The following is an 18,442-nucleotide window of genomic DNA, read 5'->3' as shown; positions in this document are numbered from 1 at the left end:
ATGTAAATATCCTCCCTCCTTATCAATATCACTCACCAGAATGGTACATTTTTTACCAAGGATGATCCCACATTGACAAATCATAATCACTCAGTGCATAGTTTACCTTTAAGTTCACTCTTGGTGTCCTACATTCTTTGGGCAAATGTACAATGACATATATCCATAATCATATATCATACAAAGCATTTTCACTGCCCCCAAAATTCTCTGTGCTCTGATTGTTTGGGCAAATGCACAATGGGCAAATGTACAATGACATATATCCATAATCATATATCATACAAAGCATTTTCACTGCCCAAAAAATTCTCTGTGCTCTGATTGTTCATCTCCACTGTGTCCCTCCACCCTCCCCCAATCCCCCAGTGGCAAACACTAATCTTTTTATTACCTCCACAATTCTTACTTTTCCAGACTCTTATATAATTGGAAACATACAGTATGTAGCTTTTTAAGATTGGCCTCTTTCACTTAGTAATATGTATTTATGTTTCTTTCATGTCATTTCATAGCTTGATAGGTCATTTCTTTTTAGTGCTGAATAATATTCCATTGTTTAGATGTATCACAGTTTATTCATCCATTCAGGTACTGAAGGATTTGGTTGCTTCCGAGTTTAGACAATTATAAGTGAAGCTTCTATAAACATCTGTGTGCAGGTTTTTGTGTGGACAATCCAACCAGAGAATTACGTAAATTTGACATCTTTAAAATAACTGGAAACAGATTCATGAAATCCTTTCTGAACCTTGAATCAATTCTGCAAGGTTGTAAAATATGCAGTCAACACACAAAAGTCAGTTGTGTTTCTATACATAAGAAATGAGAAAAAGGAAGCAGAGTTGGAGAGAAAGAAGTAAACATATACATATGTGCTTAACTGATTTTTGACGAGTGCCAAGATCATCAGCAGTTAAAAAAGTTTCTTCAACATGTGATGCTGGGACAACTGTATATCCACATACAAAACAATGAAGTTAGGTCCTTACCTCACACCGTATAAAAAATTAACTCAAAAAAGTTGAGTAAGCTAAATATAAGTGATAAAATTATGAAACTCTTATACGAAAACATAGGGTAAATCTCCATGGCCTTGCATCTGGTAATGAATTCTTAGCTATGACAACAAAAGTAAAAATATATTGGATTTTATCAAAATTAAAAACTTTTGTGCATCAAGGGCACTATCAAGAAAACGAGAACACAAGCTAACACAACATTGTGAATAAACTATACTTGAATAAAATGTTGTTTGTTTTGGGAAAAAAAAGAAAGTACAAACACAACCTACAGAATGAGATAAAATATTTGTGAGCCATATATCTGATAATGGTCAGGAATCCAAAATATATAAAGACTTCCTACAGCACAACAAAAAATTAAACCACCCAATTTAAAAATGGGAAAAGAACTTAAATAGACGTCTATACAAAGAAGATATAGATGCCCAATAAGCACATGAAAAGATTCTCAGCATCATTAGTCATTAAAGAAATGCAAATCAAAACTATAATGAGATACAACTTCACATCCACAAGGATGGCTACAATAAGTTTAAAAGAAAAATAACAAGTGTTGACAAGGATGTGGAGAAATTGGAACCCTGTACGTTGGTGTTGGGAATACAAAGTGGTTCATCCGTGGAAAACAGTTTTTGTGGTTCCTCAGCAAGTTAAATACAGAATAACCATGTAATCCAGCATATTCCACTTTTCGAGATATGTCCAAAAGAATTAAAAACATATACGCAAACAGGTTTTTGAACATGAATGTTCATGTACCATTCACAATAGCCAAAATGTTGGAAACAACCCAAATGTCCATCAATGGATAAATGGGGGAAAAAATGTGGTATATATCTATATATCAATACACAATGGAATATTATTCAGTTGTAAAAAAAAAAAAGTGAAGTACTGATACATTGTAAAATGTGGATATACCTAGAAAACATTATGCTAAGTGGAAGAATCGAGACACAAAATGTCACATATTGTAAGATTCCACTTATATGAAATGTCCAGAATAGATAAATCTGTATAAACAGTGAGCAGATTGGTGGTTGCCAAGGTCTGAAATGGGGGAGAAGGGTCAAATGGGGAATAATTGCTTAATGTGTATAAGGTTTTATTTTGGAGTAATGGAAATATTTTGGCACTAGATAAAGGTAGTGGTTGCACAACATTGTGGATGTACTAAATGTCACTGAATTGTTCATTTTAAAACAATTTTATGTTACCTGATTTCACCTCAATAAAAAAATAAAATTTAAACTAACAAAATGGAGTTACAGTCATCCCTCAGTATCTTTGTGATATTCTTTCCAGGAAACCCCTTTGATACCAAAATCCAAGGATGTTCAAGTTCCTTATATAAAAGGGCATAGTATTTGCATGTAGCCTATGCACATTCCATATACTTTAAATCATCTCTAGATTATTATAATACCTAATACAATGTAAATGCTATGCAAATAGTTGGTGGTGTGTGTCAAATTCAAGTTTTGCCTTTTGAAATTTTCTGGAATTTTTTTCCCAATATTTTTGATTGGTGGTTGGTTGAATCCGAGGATGTGGAATCCAAGAATTCAGAGGGCCAACTGTGTACTCATTTTACACTAGGACTTCCATTGCAATGTTAAATGGCATTGTGAGTGGGGATATTTTTGCCTTTTTCCTGATATGAAGGGGGTTAAGCATCCAGTCTCCCATTATTAAATATCATGTTACCTATAGATTTTTTGTAGAAATTCTTTTTCAAGTTGACATCGTTATTGGAGTATAATTGCTTTACAATGGTGTGTTAGTTTCTGCTTTAAACAAAATGAATCAGCTATACATATACATATATCCCCATATCTCTTTCCTCTTGTGTCTCCCTCCCTATCCCACCCCTCTAGGTGGTTACAAAGCACCGAGCTGATCTCCCTGTGCTATGCGTCTGCTTCCCACTAGCTATCTATTTTATATTTGGTAGTGTATATATATCCATGCCACTCTCTCACTTTGTCACAGCTTACCCTTCCCCCTCCCCATATCCTCAAGTCCATTCTCCAGTAGGTCTGTGTCTTTATTCCTGTCTTGCCCCTAGGTTCTTCATGACCTTTTTTTTTTTCTTAGATTCCATATATATGTGTTAGCATATGGTATTTGTTTTTCTCTTTCTGACTTAGTTCACTCTGTGTGACAGACTCTAGGTCCATCCACCTCACTACAAATAACTCAATTTCATTTCTGTTTATGGCTGAGTAATAGTCCATTGTATATATGTGTCATAGCTTCTTTATCCATTCATCTGTTGGTGGACACTTAGGTTGCTTCCATGTCCTGGCTATTGGAAATAGAGCTGCAATGAACATTGTGCTACATGACTTTTTTGGATTATCGTTTTCTCAGGGTATATGCCCAGTAGTGGGATTGCTGGGTCGTATGGTAGTTCTAATTGTAGTTTCTTAAGGAACCTCCATACTGTTCTCCATAGTGGCTGTATCAATTTACATTCCCACCAACAGTGCAAGAGTGTTCCCTTTTCTCCACACCCTCTCCAGCATTTATTGTTTGTAGATTTTTTGCTGATGGCCATTCTGACCAGTGTGAGATGATATCTCATTGTAGTTTTGATTTGCATTTCTCTAATGATTAATGATGTTGAGCATTCTTTCATGTGTTTGTTGGCAATCTGTATATCTTCTTTGGAGAAATGTCTATTTAGGTCTTCTGCCCATTTTTGGATTGGGGTGTTTGTTTTTTTGATATTGAGATGCATGAGCTGCTTGTAAATTTTGGAGATTAATCCTTTGTCAGTTGCTTCATTTGCAAATACTTTCTCCCATTCTGAGGGTTGTCTTTTTGTCTTGTTTATGGTTTACTTTGCTGTGCAAAATTTTTTAAGTTTCATTAGGTCCCATTTGTTTATTTGTGTTTTTATTTCCATTTCTCTAGGAGCTGGGTCAAAAAGGATCTTGCTATGATTTACGTCATAGAGTGTTCTGCCTATGTTTTCCTCTAAGAGTTTGATGGTATCTGCCCTTACATTTAGGTCTTTAATCCATTTTGAGTTTATTTTTGTGTATGGTGTTAGGGAGTGTTCTAATTTCATTCTTTTACATGTAGCTGTCCAGTTTTCCCAGCACCACTTATTGAAGAGGCTGTCTTTTCTCCACTGTATATTCTTGCCTCCTTTATCAAAGAAAAGGTGAGCGTATGTGCGTGGGTTTAACTCTGGGCTTTCTATCCTGTTCCATTGATCTATATTTCTGTTTTTGTGCCAGTACCATACTGTCTTGATTACTGTAGCTTTGTAGTATAGTCTGAAGTCAGGGAGTCTGATTCCTCCAGCTCCATTTTTCTTTCTCAAGATTGCTTTGGCTATTCCAGATCTTTTGTGTTTCCATACAAATTATGAGATTTTTTTGCTCTAGTTCTGTGAAAAATGCCAGTGGTAGTTTGATAGGGATTGCATTGAATCTGTAGATTGCTTTGGGTAGTAGAGTCATTTTCACAATGTTGATTCTTCCAATCCACGAACATGGTATATCTCTCCAACTATTTGTATCATCTCTAATTTCTTTCATCACTGTCTCATAATTTTCTGCATACAGTTCTTCTGTCTCCTTAGGTAGGTTTATTCCTAGATATTTTATTCTTTTTGTTGCAATGGTAAATGGGAGTGTTTTCTTAATTTTACTTTCAGATTTTTCTTCATTAGTGTATAGGAATGCAAGAGATTTCTGTGCATTAATTCTGTATCCTGCAACTTTACCAAGTGCATTGATTAGCTCTAGTAGTTTTCTGGTAGCATCATTAGGATTCTCTATGTATAGTATCATGTCATCTGCAAAGAGTGACAGCTTTACTTCTTCTTTTCTGACTTGGATTCCTTTTATTTCTTTTTCTTCTCTGATTGCTGTGGCTAAAACTTCCAAAACTATGTTGAATAATAGTGGTGAGAGTGGGCAACCTTGTCGTGTTCCTGATCTTAGTGGAAATGGTTTCAGTTTTTCACCATTGAGGACGATGTTGGCTGTGGGTTTGTCATATATGGCCTTTATTATGTTGAAGTAAGTTCCCTCTATGCCTACTTTCTGGAGGGTTTTTGTCATAAATGGGTGTTGAATTTTGTCGAAAGCTTCCTCTGCATCTATTGAGATGATCATATGGTTTTTCTCCTTCAATTTGTTAATATGGTGTATCACATTGATTGATTTGCGTATATTGAAGAATCCTTGCATTCCTGGGATAAACCCCACTTGATGATGGTGTATGATCCTTTTAATGTGCTGTTGGATTCTGTTTGCTGGTATTTTGTTGAGGATTTTTGCATCTAGGTTCATCAGTGATATTGGCCTGTAGCTTTCTTTCTTTGTGACATCTTTGTCTGGTTTTGGTATCAGGGTAATGGTGGCCTCTTAGAATGAGTTTGGGAGTGTTCCTCCCTCTGCTATATTTTGGAAGAGTTTGAGAAGGGTAGGTGTTAGCTCTTCTCTAAATGTTTGATAGTTTTTGCCTGTGAAGCCATCTGGTCCTGGGCTTTTGTTTATTGGAAGATTTTTAATCACAGTTTCAATTTCAGTGATTGTGATTGGTTTGTTCATATTTTCTATTTCTTCCTGGTTAAGTCTCGGAACATTGTGCATTTCTAAGAGTTTGTCCATTTCTTCCAGGTTGTCCATTTTATTGGCATAGAGTTGCTTGTAGTAATCTCTCATGATCCTTTGTATTTCTGCAGTGTCAGTTGTAACTTCTCCTTTTTCATTTCTAATTCTATTGATTTGAGTCTTCTCCCTGTTTTTCTACATGAGTCTGGCTAATGGTTCATCCTTTGTGTTTATCTTCTCAAAGAACCAGCTTTTAGTTTTATTGATCTTTTCTATCGTTTTCTTCATTTCTTTTTCATTTATTTCTGATCTGATCTTTATGATTTCTTTCCTTCTGCTAACTTTGGAGTTTTTTTGTTCTTCTTTCTGTAATTGCTTTAGGTGTAAGGTTAGGTTGTTTATTTGAGATGTTTCTTGTTTCTTAAGGTAAGATTGTATTGCTATAAACTTCCCTCTTAGAACTGCTTTTGCTGCATCCCATAGGTTTTGGGTCGTCGTGTTTTCATTGTCATTTGTTTCTAGGTCTTTTTTGATTTCCTCTTTGATTTCTTCAGTGATCTCTTGGTTATTAAGTAGTGTATTGTTTAGCCTCCATGTGTTTTTAATTTTTACAGATTTTTTTCCTGTAATTGATATCTAGTCTCATAGCGTTGTGGTCAGAAAAGATACTTGATAGGATTTCAATTTTCTTAAATTTACCAAGGCTTGATTTGTGATCCAAGATATGATCTATCCTGGAGAATGTTCCATGAGCATTTGAGAAGAAAGTGTATTCTGTTGTTTTTGGATGGAATGTCCTACCAATATCAATTAAGTCCCTCTTGTTAATGTATCATTTAAAGCTTGTATTTCCTTATTTATTTTCATTTTGGATGATCTGTCCATTGGTGAAAGTGAGGTGTTAAAGTCCCCTACTATGATTGTGTTACTGTCCATTTCCCCTGTTATGGCTGTTAGTATTTGCCTTATGTATTGAGGTGCTCCTATGTTGGGTGCATAAATATTTACAATTGTTGTATCTTCTTCTTGGATTGATCCCTTGATCATTATGTAGAATCCTTCTTTGTCTCTTACAATAGTCTTTAAAGCCGATTTTTTCTGATATGAAAATTGCTACCCCAGCTTTCTTTTGATTTCCTTTTGCATGGAATATCTTTTTCCATCCCCTCACTTTCAGTCTGTATGTGTCCCTAGGTCTGAAGTGGGTCTCTTGTAGACAGCATATATATGGGTCTTGTTTTTGTATCCATTCTGCCAGTCTATGTCTTTTGGTTAGAACATTTAATCCATTTCATTTTAGGTAATTATTGATATGTATGTTCCTATTACCGTTTTCTTAATTGTTTTGGGTTTGTTATTGTAGGTGTTTTCCTTCTCTTGTGTTTCCTGCCTAGAGAAGTTTCTTTAGCATTTGTTGTTAAGCTGGTTTGGTGGTGCTGAATTCTCTTAGCTTTTGCTTGTTTGTAAAAGTTTTAATTTCTCCATCAAATCTGAGATCCTTGCTGGGTAGAGTAATCTTGGTTGTAGGTTTTTCCCCTTCATCACTTTAAATATGTCCTGCCACTCTCTTCTGGCTTGGAAAGTTTCTGCTGAAAGATCAGCTGTTAACCTTATGGGGATTCCCTTGTATGTTACTTGTTGTTTTTCCCTTGCTGCTTTTAATATTTTTTGTTTGTATTTAATTTTTGATAGTTTGATTAATATGTGTCTTGGTGTGTTTCTTGGGTTTATCCTGTATGGCACTCTCTGTGCTTCCTGGACTTGATTAACTATTTCCTTTCCCATATTAGGGAAGTTTTCAACTATAATCTCTTCAAATATTTTTTCAGTCCCTTTCTTTTTCTCTTCTTCTGGGACCCCTATAATTTGAATTTTGGTGCATTTAATGTTGTCCCAGAGGTCTCTGAGACTGTCCTCAATTCTTTTCATTTTTTTTTTTCTTTATTCTGCTCTGCAGTAGTTATTTCCACTATTTTATCTTCCAGGTCACTTATCCATTCTTCTGCCTTAGTTATTCTGGTATTGATCCCTTCTAGAGAATTTTTTGTTTCATTTATTGTGCTGTTCATCATTGTTTGTTTGCTCTTTAGTTCTTCTAGGTCCTTGTTAAACGTTTCTTGCATTTTGTCTATTCTATTTCCAAGATTTTGGATCATCTTTACTATCATTACTCTGATTTCTTTTTCAGGTAGACTGCCTATTTCCTCTTCATTTGTTTGGTCTGGTGGGTTTTTACCTTGCTCCTTCATCTGCTGTGTGCTTCTCTATCATCTCATTTTGCTTAACTTACTGTGTTTGGGGTCTCTTTCTCACAGGCTGCAGGTTCGTAGTTCCTGTTGTTTTTGGTGTCTGCCCCCAGTGGCTAAGATTGGTTTAGTGGGTTGTGTAGGCTTCCTGGTGGAGGGGACTAGTGCCTGTGTTCTGGTGGATGAGGCTGGATTTTGTTTTTCTGGTGGGCAGGTCCATGTCTGGTGGTGTGTTTTGGGGTGTCTTTGGCCTTATTATGGTTTTAGGCAGCCTCTCTGCTAATGGGTGGGGTTGTGTTCCTGTCGGTAGTTGTTTGGCATAGGGTGTCCAGCACTGGTGCTTACTGGTCGTTGAGTGGAGCTGGGTCTTGGCGTTGAGATGGAGAGCTCTGGGAGATTTTCACCGTTTGATATTACATGGAGCTGGGAGGCCTCTTGTGGACCAGTGTCTGGAAGTTGGCTCTCCCACCTCAGAGGCACAGCCCTGATGCCTGGCTGGAGCACCAAGAGCCTTTCATCCATATGGCTCAGAATAAAAGGAAGGAAGGAAGGAAGGAAGGAGATAAAATAAAATTTAAAAAATATTAAAATTAAAAATAATTATTAAAAAAAATTTTTTTAAATAATAAAAATTAAAAAAAAGAAAGAAGAGAGCAACAAAACCCAAAAACAAATCCACCAATGATAACGAGCACTAAAAACTATACTAAAAACTAACAAACACACAAACAAAAAACAGACAGACAGAACCCTAGGACAGATGGTAAAATCAAAGCTATACAGACAATATCACACACAGAAGCACAGACATACACACTCACAAAAAAAAGAAAAAGAAACAAATATACATATATCGTTGCTCCCAAAGTCCACCTCCTCAATTTGGGATGATTCATTGCCTATTCAGATATTCCACAGATGCAGGTACATCAAGTTGACTGTGGAGATTTAATCCGCTGCTCCTGAGAGTGCTCGGAGAGATTTCCCTTTCTCTTCTGTTTTCTCACAGCTCCTGGGGTTCAGCTTTGGATTTGGACCTGCCTCTGTGTGTAGGTTGCCGTAGGGCGTCTGTTCCCTGCCCAGACAGGACGGGGTTAAAGGAGCAGCTGCTTCGGGGGCTCTGGCTCACTCAGGCCGGGGGGAGGGAGGGGTATGTTGTGCAGGGCGAGCCTGCGGCAGCAGAGGCCAGCATGACGTTGCACCAGCCTGAGGCGCGCCGTGCGTTCTCCTCGGGAAGTTGTCCCTGGATCACAGGACTATGGCGGTGGCAGGCTGCACAGGCTCCTGGGAGGGGAGGTGTGGAGAGTGACCTGTGCTCGCACACAGGCTTCTTGGTGGCGGCAGCAGCAGCCTTAGCGTCTCATGCCCGTCTCTGTTGTCCGCACTGATAGCCGCAGCTCATGCCCGTCTCTGGAGCTCCTTTAAGTGGTGCTCTGAATCCCCTCTCCTCGTGCACCAGGAAACAAAGAGGCAAGAAAAGTCTCGCTTCTTCGGCAGCTCCAGACATTTTCCCGGACTCCCTCCCGGCTACCTGTGGTGCGCTAACCCCTTCAGGCTGTGTTCACGCAGCCAACCCCAGTCCTCTCCCTGCGATCCCACCGAAGCCCGAGCCTCAGCTCCCAGCCCCCGCCCGCCCTGGCGGGTGAGCAGACAAGCCTCTCGGGCTGGTGAGTGCTGGTCAGCACTGATCCTCTGTGCCGGAATCTCTCCACTTTGCCCTCCACACCCCTGTGGCTGCCCTCTCCTCCGTGGCCCTGAAGCTTCCCCCCTCTGCCACCCACCGTCTCCACCCGCGAAGGGGTTTCCAAGTGTGTGGAAACCTTTCCTCCTTCACGGCTCCCTCCCACTGGTGCAGGTCCCGTCCCTATTCTTTTGTGTCTGTTTTTTCTTTTTTCTTTTGCCCTACCCAGGTACGTGGGGAGTTTCTTGCCTTTTGGGAGGTCTGAGGTCTTCTGCCAGCGTTCAGTAGGTGTTCTGTAGGAGTTGTTCCACATGTAGATGTATTTCTGATGTATTTGTGTGGAGGAAGGTGATCTCCACGTCTTACTCTTCTGCCATCTTGAAGCTCAGAGCTCCATTATTGTTAAATTGTCTTCTCTGTTTTTTTCTTGGTTATTCTAGCTAAAGGTTTTTCAATTTTATTGGTATTTGCAAAAACCAGTTTTTGTATTGATTGCTTTTCTTCATTGTTTTCCTGTTTTCAATTCCATTGGTTTCTGCTCTAATTTTTAATATTAATTTTCTTCTGCTTTCTTTATTTTTAATCTGCTTTTCTTTAGTTTCCTAAGGAAGAGTATAGATTTTTAAAATTTTAGATCTTTATTCTTTTACAGTTATACTTTTAATGTTATAAATTTCCTTCTAAGTACTACGTTTGCTGCATCCTACCATTTTTGATAAGTTGTTTTTTGTTTTCAATTAATTAAAAATATTTTTAAAATTGCTCATGAGCCTTCTTCTTTGACTCATGTTATTTAGACATGTGCTATTTAAACTCCAAGTTAGGGTTCTTCCAGCTATCTTTCTATTATGAATTTCCATTTTATTATCATCTGAAAACAAACTTTGTATTATATCTATTTTGTAAAATTTGTTAAGGTATGTTTTATGACCCCAAATGTGGTCTATTTTAGTGAATACTCCTTGTTCACTTGAAACAAATGTATATTCTGCTGTTGTTTAATGGCATATTCCATAAATGTCAATTATATAGAGTTGATTGATAGTGTTGTTCAGATCATCTATATCCTTACTGATTTTCTGCCTGCTTGATATATCAACTATTGACAGAAGGGCTTTGAAGTAACTTTAATCATGGATTTATCTATTTCTGTTTTCAATTCTATCAGTTATAGCCTCATGTATTTTAGCACTTACACTCTTAGATGAATATGAAGTTAGGGTTATTATGTCTGCTTGGCAAATGGACACCCTTATTACCATCTTGTCTGAAATTAATATGGCTACTTCAGCTAGCTTTTGATTAGTGTTAAAACATATACTATTTCTTTCTCCATTACTTTATTGTTAACCTATCTGAGTATTTACATTTAAAGTGAGAAATTGTAGATAATATATGAGTGAGTCATGTTTTTGTTTTAATCCACTCTGACGATCTCTGTCTTTGTGTTGATGTAGTTAGATCATTCACATTTAAAGTGACTATTGATAGATTTGGGTGTTCGTAAATGGTTTTCTATTTGTTGCATTTGTTACTTGTTTCCCTCCCGCCTTGCTATTTTACACCTTCCCTTGTTTCAAGTGAGACTTTAATATGATTCCGTTTTATCGCTTCTTTTAGTGTATCAGTTACACTTCTTTAAAATTTTTAAAAAGTTGTCCTACAGTATACAATATATGTTTTTAACTAATCTATTTTCAAATACTATACCAGTTCACATGCTGCACAGTTACCTTATTATGGAGTATTTCCAACTCCTTCTTCCCACCATTATGACACTGTGTCATTCATTTAATTTATCTGTGTTCTATAATCACCCAATACTTAATATTTTTGCTTTAACCAATAGTTATCTTTTAGATCAATTATAAATAAGAAAAGTATAACATTTTGTTTTAGCTTTCTTTATTCTTTCTCTGATGTCCTGCCTTTCTTTATGTAGATCTGATTTTCTAACCCATATCTTTTTCCTTCTGCCTATATTACTTCTTTTAATGTTTCTTGCAAGGATGGTCTGTGATGAATTTCATTTTTGGGTGGGTGCACTTGTGATGGGCAATTTTACTAATATAGAATTCCACATTGATGTTTTTCTTTTCCTTCAACACTTAAAATATTTCACTTTACTCTCATCCTGTTTACATAGTTTCTTATGATAAGTAGCTGTTATTCTTGTCCATGTTCTTCTATAGATAATGCGGCTTTTGTTTTCTGTATTACCTTTCTCTTTGTATTTGTTTTCTTGCAGTTTTAATCTGACAGGCAGTTGTGTGGTTATTTGGTATTTATTTTGCTTGCTGCTCTTTGAGCTCTTAGGTATGTAGTTTGGCATCTATGATTAATTTTGGAGAGTTATTGACCATTATAACTTCCAATATTTCTTCTGCTCCATCTACAATTTCTTCTCATTCTAACTTTGTATATTCAAATTACATGTATGTTACACCTTTAATATTGTCCCACAGTTCTTGCATCATCTGTTATGTTTATTTCTTTATATTTTGTCCTCACATTCCAGTTTAAGAAATTTCTATTGACTTATCTTCAGGCTTCACTGATTCTTTTCTCAGCCATGTCATATCTACTGATGAGCCCATTGAAAGCATTGTTCATTTTTGTTACAGTTTTAAAAAATTGTCTAACATTTCATTTTGATCATTTCTTAGTGTTTCCATCTCTTTACTAAAATTATCCATCTATTCTTTCATGTTGTCTACTTTTTACATTAAACCTCTTAATATATTAATCACAGTTATTTTAAATTCCTTGTCTAATAATTCCAAAGTCTATGTTGTATCTGAGTCTGGCTTTGATGATTGGTTTATTTCATTGCCTTCTAACGTATCTTGGAATTTTGGGTTGAAAGCAGTACATGTCCTGTTGAATAATAGAAACTGGTAAGTAGGCTTTTAATACAAGGATTTATGTTAATCTGTCTAGGAGTTGGGCTGTGTTTAAATTTTTCTGAAACTATAGGTTGCAGAGACTTGAAATATCTCTGTTGTCCTTGTTTTTTCCTCCTCTGGATGTTAGGATTCCCCAAATACTCTTCCTCAAAGAGAGTGTATGTCTTGCAGCTCTTTCAGCTATAATTCACTGTGATTATACTGGAAACGTGTTATTGGGTGGTACAGTATGAAACAAGGTTTGACTCATAATTGTCTTATGATTAAATCACCATCTGTTAGTAGTATTATGTCTCATGGATGCAACCTCCATGAGTGTTTCTCCAGTACTATAGCTTTTCCTCTCTGCCTCATGTTCCTTTCCCAGTTGCAAAATTTCCAATCCATTTCCTTGAAGCCCTGATTCTTGTTGATTATATTTTGTTTCGTGTTGTGTTCCCCGTAGGTGAGAATTAGCTCTGGCAAAGTGTTTTTCCTTATATACTAGACTAGGCATTTTTTATGTAGAAGTTTCTGGATGAATTTTATGATGATTACCTTCTTTCCTTTTTCCTAACCCCCATTCTGTACAAGACCCATGAGGGTATCTTTCCTGTATCATCACCATGACAATCTGGTGAGGTCCTGGAGGCAAATCCTACAAAAATTTGGAACCCTTCTAAGACTGAGCCCCAGGAGCTTCTCACACTCAAGCTAGTTCACACTCAGCCTCCCATGATATATCAAAATTACCATGTAAGAATGCCTACTAGTTTTTTACTCCAGTGGTTTCTGCTCCAGGTCTTTGTCTCTCTAGATATACCTTTCTTTACTGATTTCAGGGTAGCAATTTGCCCTGCAAACTCTGTGTTCTGTTGAATCCAAGAAAAGTCATTGATTATCAGTTTGTCTAGTGTTTTCTGTTTGTAAGTATGGGAGCTTATAAATTCTTTTCATGTTAGACGTGAAACAAGAAGTCCTTAAAACTCAAGTTTTAAAAAAAAAAGTTATAATACACATACTGTGAAAACATTTGAAACTATACTAGCTAATGAAATACAAATGAAAACATGAAGAGGTGCTGTTTTTGATTAAAAAGGCAAGTTGAAAAATATGAATAATATTTTAATATTGAAAAATGATATATGTATGAACAAATATCTTTATGAAAGAAAGTGCTACATTCTATTTCTCTCAGAGAACTAAACATTGAACCTGAGCAGAATGGTTGGATCAGGTTCCCCCTTCATGCCTCGTAAGATGAGTAACCAAGGGCTGCTACTGGCTCCCAGAAATAATAACTATCAACTTGATGTTTGGCCAGGATCAGTCAAAAGAAAGAGAATTTCCCAACTATAGCATGCCATGACTTTTTATTGTGATATTTGTTGCAAATGATAATAAAAAATACTTTATACATATATAAGAGTTCAAATAAAATGCAATTAAGTGATGAACTATATCAATCACAACACAGCCTGTAAATGTTAGGAACCTAATCATCTTTGCTTGAAATCTGAAGAAATCTGAAGAAATATGGAGGGCTCTTGGGAGTATCCACAAAACAATAACAGGTCTTTTGTTTCTCCTATATTTATTTTTATTTGTTTGAGTGAATTTTTTGTTAATGGCTATGAAAAGAGGAAATTTTCTGAATCAGAAAGGGGTCATATTCTATAGCCACAAGCATGGATTACAACCTCATTAATTTTACCTCTTACTCTTGAGGAGAGTACTGATTGATGGAGGATGATGAGTATCTCTGAAACTTGAAAATTTTAACTGCGTAACAACCTTGAAATATCAGGGAAAGCCCTTGGGGTCGTACTAAATTTAAGAACTAAAATGACACTTGAAGAATTTTTGAAATCTTTTTTTTCATTGTTTATTTAATGAGGGATCTTTCACACTGAAAGCAGTCCAGAGGTCAGGACGAAGGGACGATATTGCTTGAGAAACAAGAACATTTGTTAAATCTCGAATTGTTCTTATTTTATTATTCCGATTTTCATGTTGCATAGCTTAATTTAGTGGACTAGGTAACTAGTCAAAATGGGAGACTTTGAGAGAATATTACACAAATCAGGTAAATTCAGTGAAAGCTGTATCACCAAGTAACTAGAATATGAAGTATTTGTGGGAAAGGTAGAGACAAGGTTGTCACCACCAGGTACCTCTTGTTATTACCTTTATTCACTTGTGCAACATTGGGCATAGATGACCACTCCCTTCGTTTTAAGAACTTTTCCTCTTGTGGCTTCTGCAATACCACACTCCCCCAGTTTCCTCTAATATCATCAGTTGCCCAATTTCAGTTTTCTTCCCATGCTCTTTCTCTGTACCCATACCATTTTCTGTTCTGGATTCATACATTCTACGTCATCATGTCCCATACTTTTCAGTTCTGTCTTTGTGCCCTGACATCAAAACCTCTATCTCCATCTCTGACTTTCTAAAAAAACACCAGACTGTATTTTCTACATGAGTATGTAGTGATCTGTAAAAAAAAAAAAAAAAAAAAAAAAAAATGTAATTCTTTTTTGTAATTGTTTGTAAGTTTTTTCAAGAACTCTTGATTTCTCAACCCTAAGTCTGCTTTTCCCTCAATATTCCATATCTCAGCCTATTGCATCACTCATGCTAACTTAGGTCCAAAATCTGAGAGTCATCTTTTATTTCTCTCTTTTCTTCATCTAATTCTTCAGTTTATTCTTTTGGCTCTACCTCCATATTATGTGAAAAACTCTTAAGTTCTCTCTGTTTACACTATATACTCCTGATATTGTACAAGTTATCATCCTTTCTATCTGTATTATAGCACTAACTTTTTAATTGGTCTTCCTGCTTCTGTTCTATCTCTGCTGTAATATACTACGCATAGAACAACCAGAGTGATATTTTTAAAACACAATTTGGATCTTGTCAATCTCTTGCTTAAAACTCTCCAATGTCTTACTGTTGTACCTATTTATTACCATACTTCTTCCTCTGGCTTACAAAGCCTTTCATATTTAGGTCTTCAACTACCCCCTTTAAATTTATCTCCCTCCACTCTTCACAGAGCCCTTCTCTCTGCTACTTGAGCTCACAGGCTTGTCTCTGTAGGGTGGTGAAATTTATATGAAATATTCTTCTGCATGATGACTCAATGGCAACCTCCCTTTTATCCTTAAAATCTCAGTTTAAAAGTTATGTCTTCAATGAGGCCATCCTTTACCACCCAAACCAAGGAAATCATTTGATCTCATCCTATCATGTCACCTGTTTTAGTTAGCTGCTTAGCTTTTTCACTATATGATATGTAGTCTTATTAGAGCAGAGACTATGTCTATCTTATTCACTGCTGGTTGTTTAGCATACAGAATAGTCTCTAGTTATAGAAGTTGGTCAGTAAATCCTTGCTTGGGAATTCCCTGGTGGTCCAGTGGTTAGACCTCAGTGATTTCACTGTCATGGCCTGGATTCAGTCCCTGGTGGGGAAGTAAGATCCCACAAGCCACGCAGTGCTACCAAAAATAAAAAATAAATCCTTGTTTAATAAGGCAGATAGGAGCAATATTAATTCATTGAACAAATTGTAAGGGCTGTCAAGATAAGGGGAGGACATTGGAGAAAGATGGAGAGGTTAAGGTAGAAAGTTGAAAATTTTGCTTACTTCTCAGTTTAGCCTAAACTTAACACTATGTACTGTTAGCATTTCTTTGTTATGTACAACATTCTGTTCTCACTCTCATTCTGTTCAAAACTCTTTCCATCCATACCCTCCATTTTAATTCCCACCTCTATCAAGATAACTCACAGTTTTGTATTTCTAGCCAACATCTTTCATCTGTTCTCCAAGTGTCTATATGCAAATGCTTACTTGGTATTTCTTCTTGAATATCTCAAACTCATTTCAGATCCAACATGTCCCATATATACTCATGATCTTTTCCTCTCAAATCTGATTGTCTTCCTGTATTCCTGTGACTGATGCCTCTCTCTATCCCATTATGCAAGGCACAATCCAGAAATCTTTCTTGAAAGTTTACCCTTAAGCCTAAAAGCCAATCTAGCAAGTAGTCTTGCTTACTCATCCTAAATATACGCTGATTTTCCATTGCATCCCCACCTCTACTCCTTAAAAGAAATAGCTCAAATTAACAGAGTACTTACTGTGTGCCAGCACTCTTCTAAGAGCTTTTTATTTATTAACCCAATTAATCATCTCAAACACTCTGTGAAGGAGATTCTGTCATTATTTCCATTGTACAGATAAGGAATCTTGACATAAGGAGTTTATGTAAGTTGCTGGAAAGGAGTAAAGCCATGTGCAAACCTGAGCAGTTTGGAGTTAGAATCCATGTGTTTAAACATGGCACTCTCTGATTCCAAGAACCCAGTTACCTTTAGCCTTAACATGCAATAATCTTTTATGGGACATACCATCATTGGCTCCAGCTCCAATTGGATTTCTAATTGGATTTCTAATCTGCAGCCTGATTAATGTTTTCAAGATACATATCTCTTCATTTCACCTATGGTTGAAAACATTTTAATATTTTACATTGTTTTTGGTATGAAAATGAGTGTTCTCATTGTTACTTTCAATGTTTCTCCCTTGGCAAATCCTTCCTTGGCTTTCCTGACTAGATCAAATTCCCTATCTCATGTATTGTTAACTCATGATCCCAGCCTCCTCCAAGTTTACCTGTACCTGTGATGTACAGTTTCTGTGCACACTGATCTTCTCCCATCTCAGGTGTTTGCATCTTTGTTTCTCTGCTCAAGGGCTTGCTTGGATGCCACTGGTAAAACCCTGAAGTTGCCTAGAATTTAATGTCCCTAGAGGCAAACCTCATCCAGTGAGGAACAATAGTTTGTTGATAAATACCCCATCTCCCCTATATATTAGTGGGGTACTTCTGACTTGTGTTCCAGAGTCTTTTAACCCTTTAAAGCATCTCTAACAGAAATGAGTCTCAGTTGTCCACAGAGGTAGCTCATTCATGAAACACTCTTTATTAATTTTTTTCCTTGCCTACGTCACTTTCTCTACTACCTCACTTGTGCTTCTGTGGTTAATTCCCAAATAAACCACCTGCATTGAGTTCTTATTTCAGGGTAAGCTTTTGGAGAAACCTAAAATATGGCATCCCCATAGTTTACCCTTTAACACTACCACGTACCTTTGCTTCATAGCACATGTAGAGTTTGTTCAGATGCATAGAAGGAGGCTTGGAATAGTGTTCACCAAATGGTCATTTTTTTGGAGGATGGAATTTTTTACTTTCAGTATTGCTTTTTTATTTTATAGGCATTATAATTTTAATAAAATCAATGGCATAAAAAATTTCCAGAGCCATAAATATTAATAAAATGATATACTTTGCTTTTAGTAAGACTGTCTATAGAATACAAACTTCCAACTTAAATAAACTTATTTTGCATGACATACATGTTCACTTTATTATTCATATACTGACTGAAGGAAATAGCTTCAACTTTAGTGGTGAGAATATGTAATTACCACAGCCTAGAAAGGGTCCCCTTATTACGCTTTGTATGAGGTTTTGCTGAAGTAAAAATTGAAAAATGAAGGTGGCTAAAGAGATAGTATTTTGTCATACTTGAATTTTTCTTAAAATAGACTTAATATGTCATTTTGCCTCTATTATGTAGTCTAAATTAAAAAGAAACTATTTTGGTGTCTATATTTCATAGTTAAACCATTAGCTTTGCTGCTATAAACAAACATTTTAAAGAGGAATGAATGCAGCTATATTTAGACAAAGTAGTATTGAAGTGCGGCCCTCAAGCTAATATGAGATTAATGGCTTTTCCTCCTTCTTTTTAACTGAAGGTAAAGTAAAAATAGAAAATGGAAAGAATTTAATCCACTCAGTATGACCCCAACAGAAACTCAAAATACCATTAAGGCTAAATTATCTACTTGGAAATATGTTTTGTTCACCACCAATAAGGCCATCACACATAAATTCTGCTTTTTAAAATAAAATGTTTGAAGAAAATAGGGTCCATGTGAGCTTCA

General features: G+C 36.3%; 1 protein-coding gene across 1 annotated transcript in view; it reads left to right on the top strand.

The window, feature by feature from the left end:
- TMEM196 (transmembrane protein 196) overlaps positions 1 to 18,442 on the top strand; it is a 332,570-nt gene that overhangs the window by 107,325 nt on the left and 206,803 nt on the right. The window lies entirely within an intron of this gene.

This window comes from Balaenoptera acutorostrata, chromosome 7 (genome assembly GCF_949987535.1).
Source record: "Balaenoptera acutorostrata chromosome 7, mBalAcu1.1, whole genome shotgun sequence".
Lineage (NCBI taxonomy): Eukaryota > Metazoa > Chordata > Mammalia > Artiodactyla > Balaenopteridae > Balaenoptera > Balaenoptera acutorostrata.
Note: the sequence above shows the minus strand (reverse complement) of the source record. Positions and strands in the feature narration are given on the sequence as shown.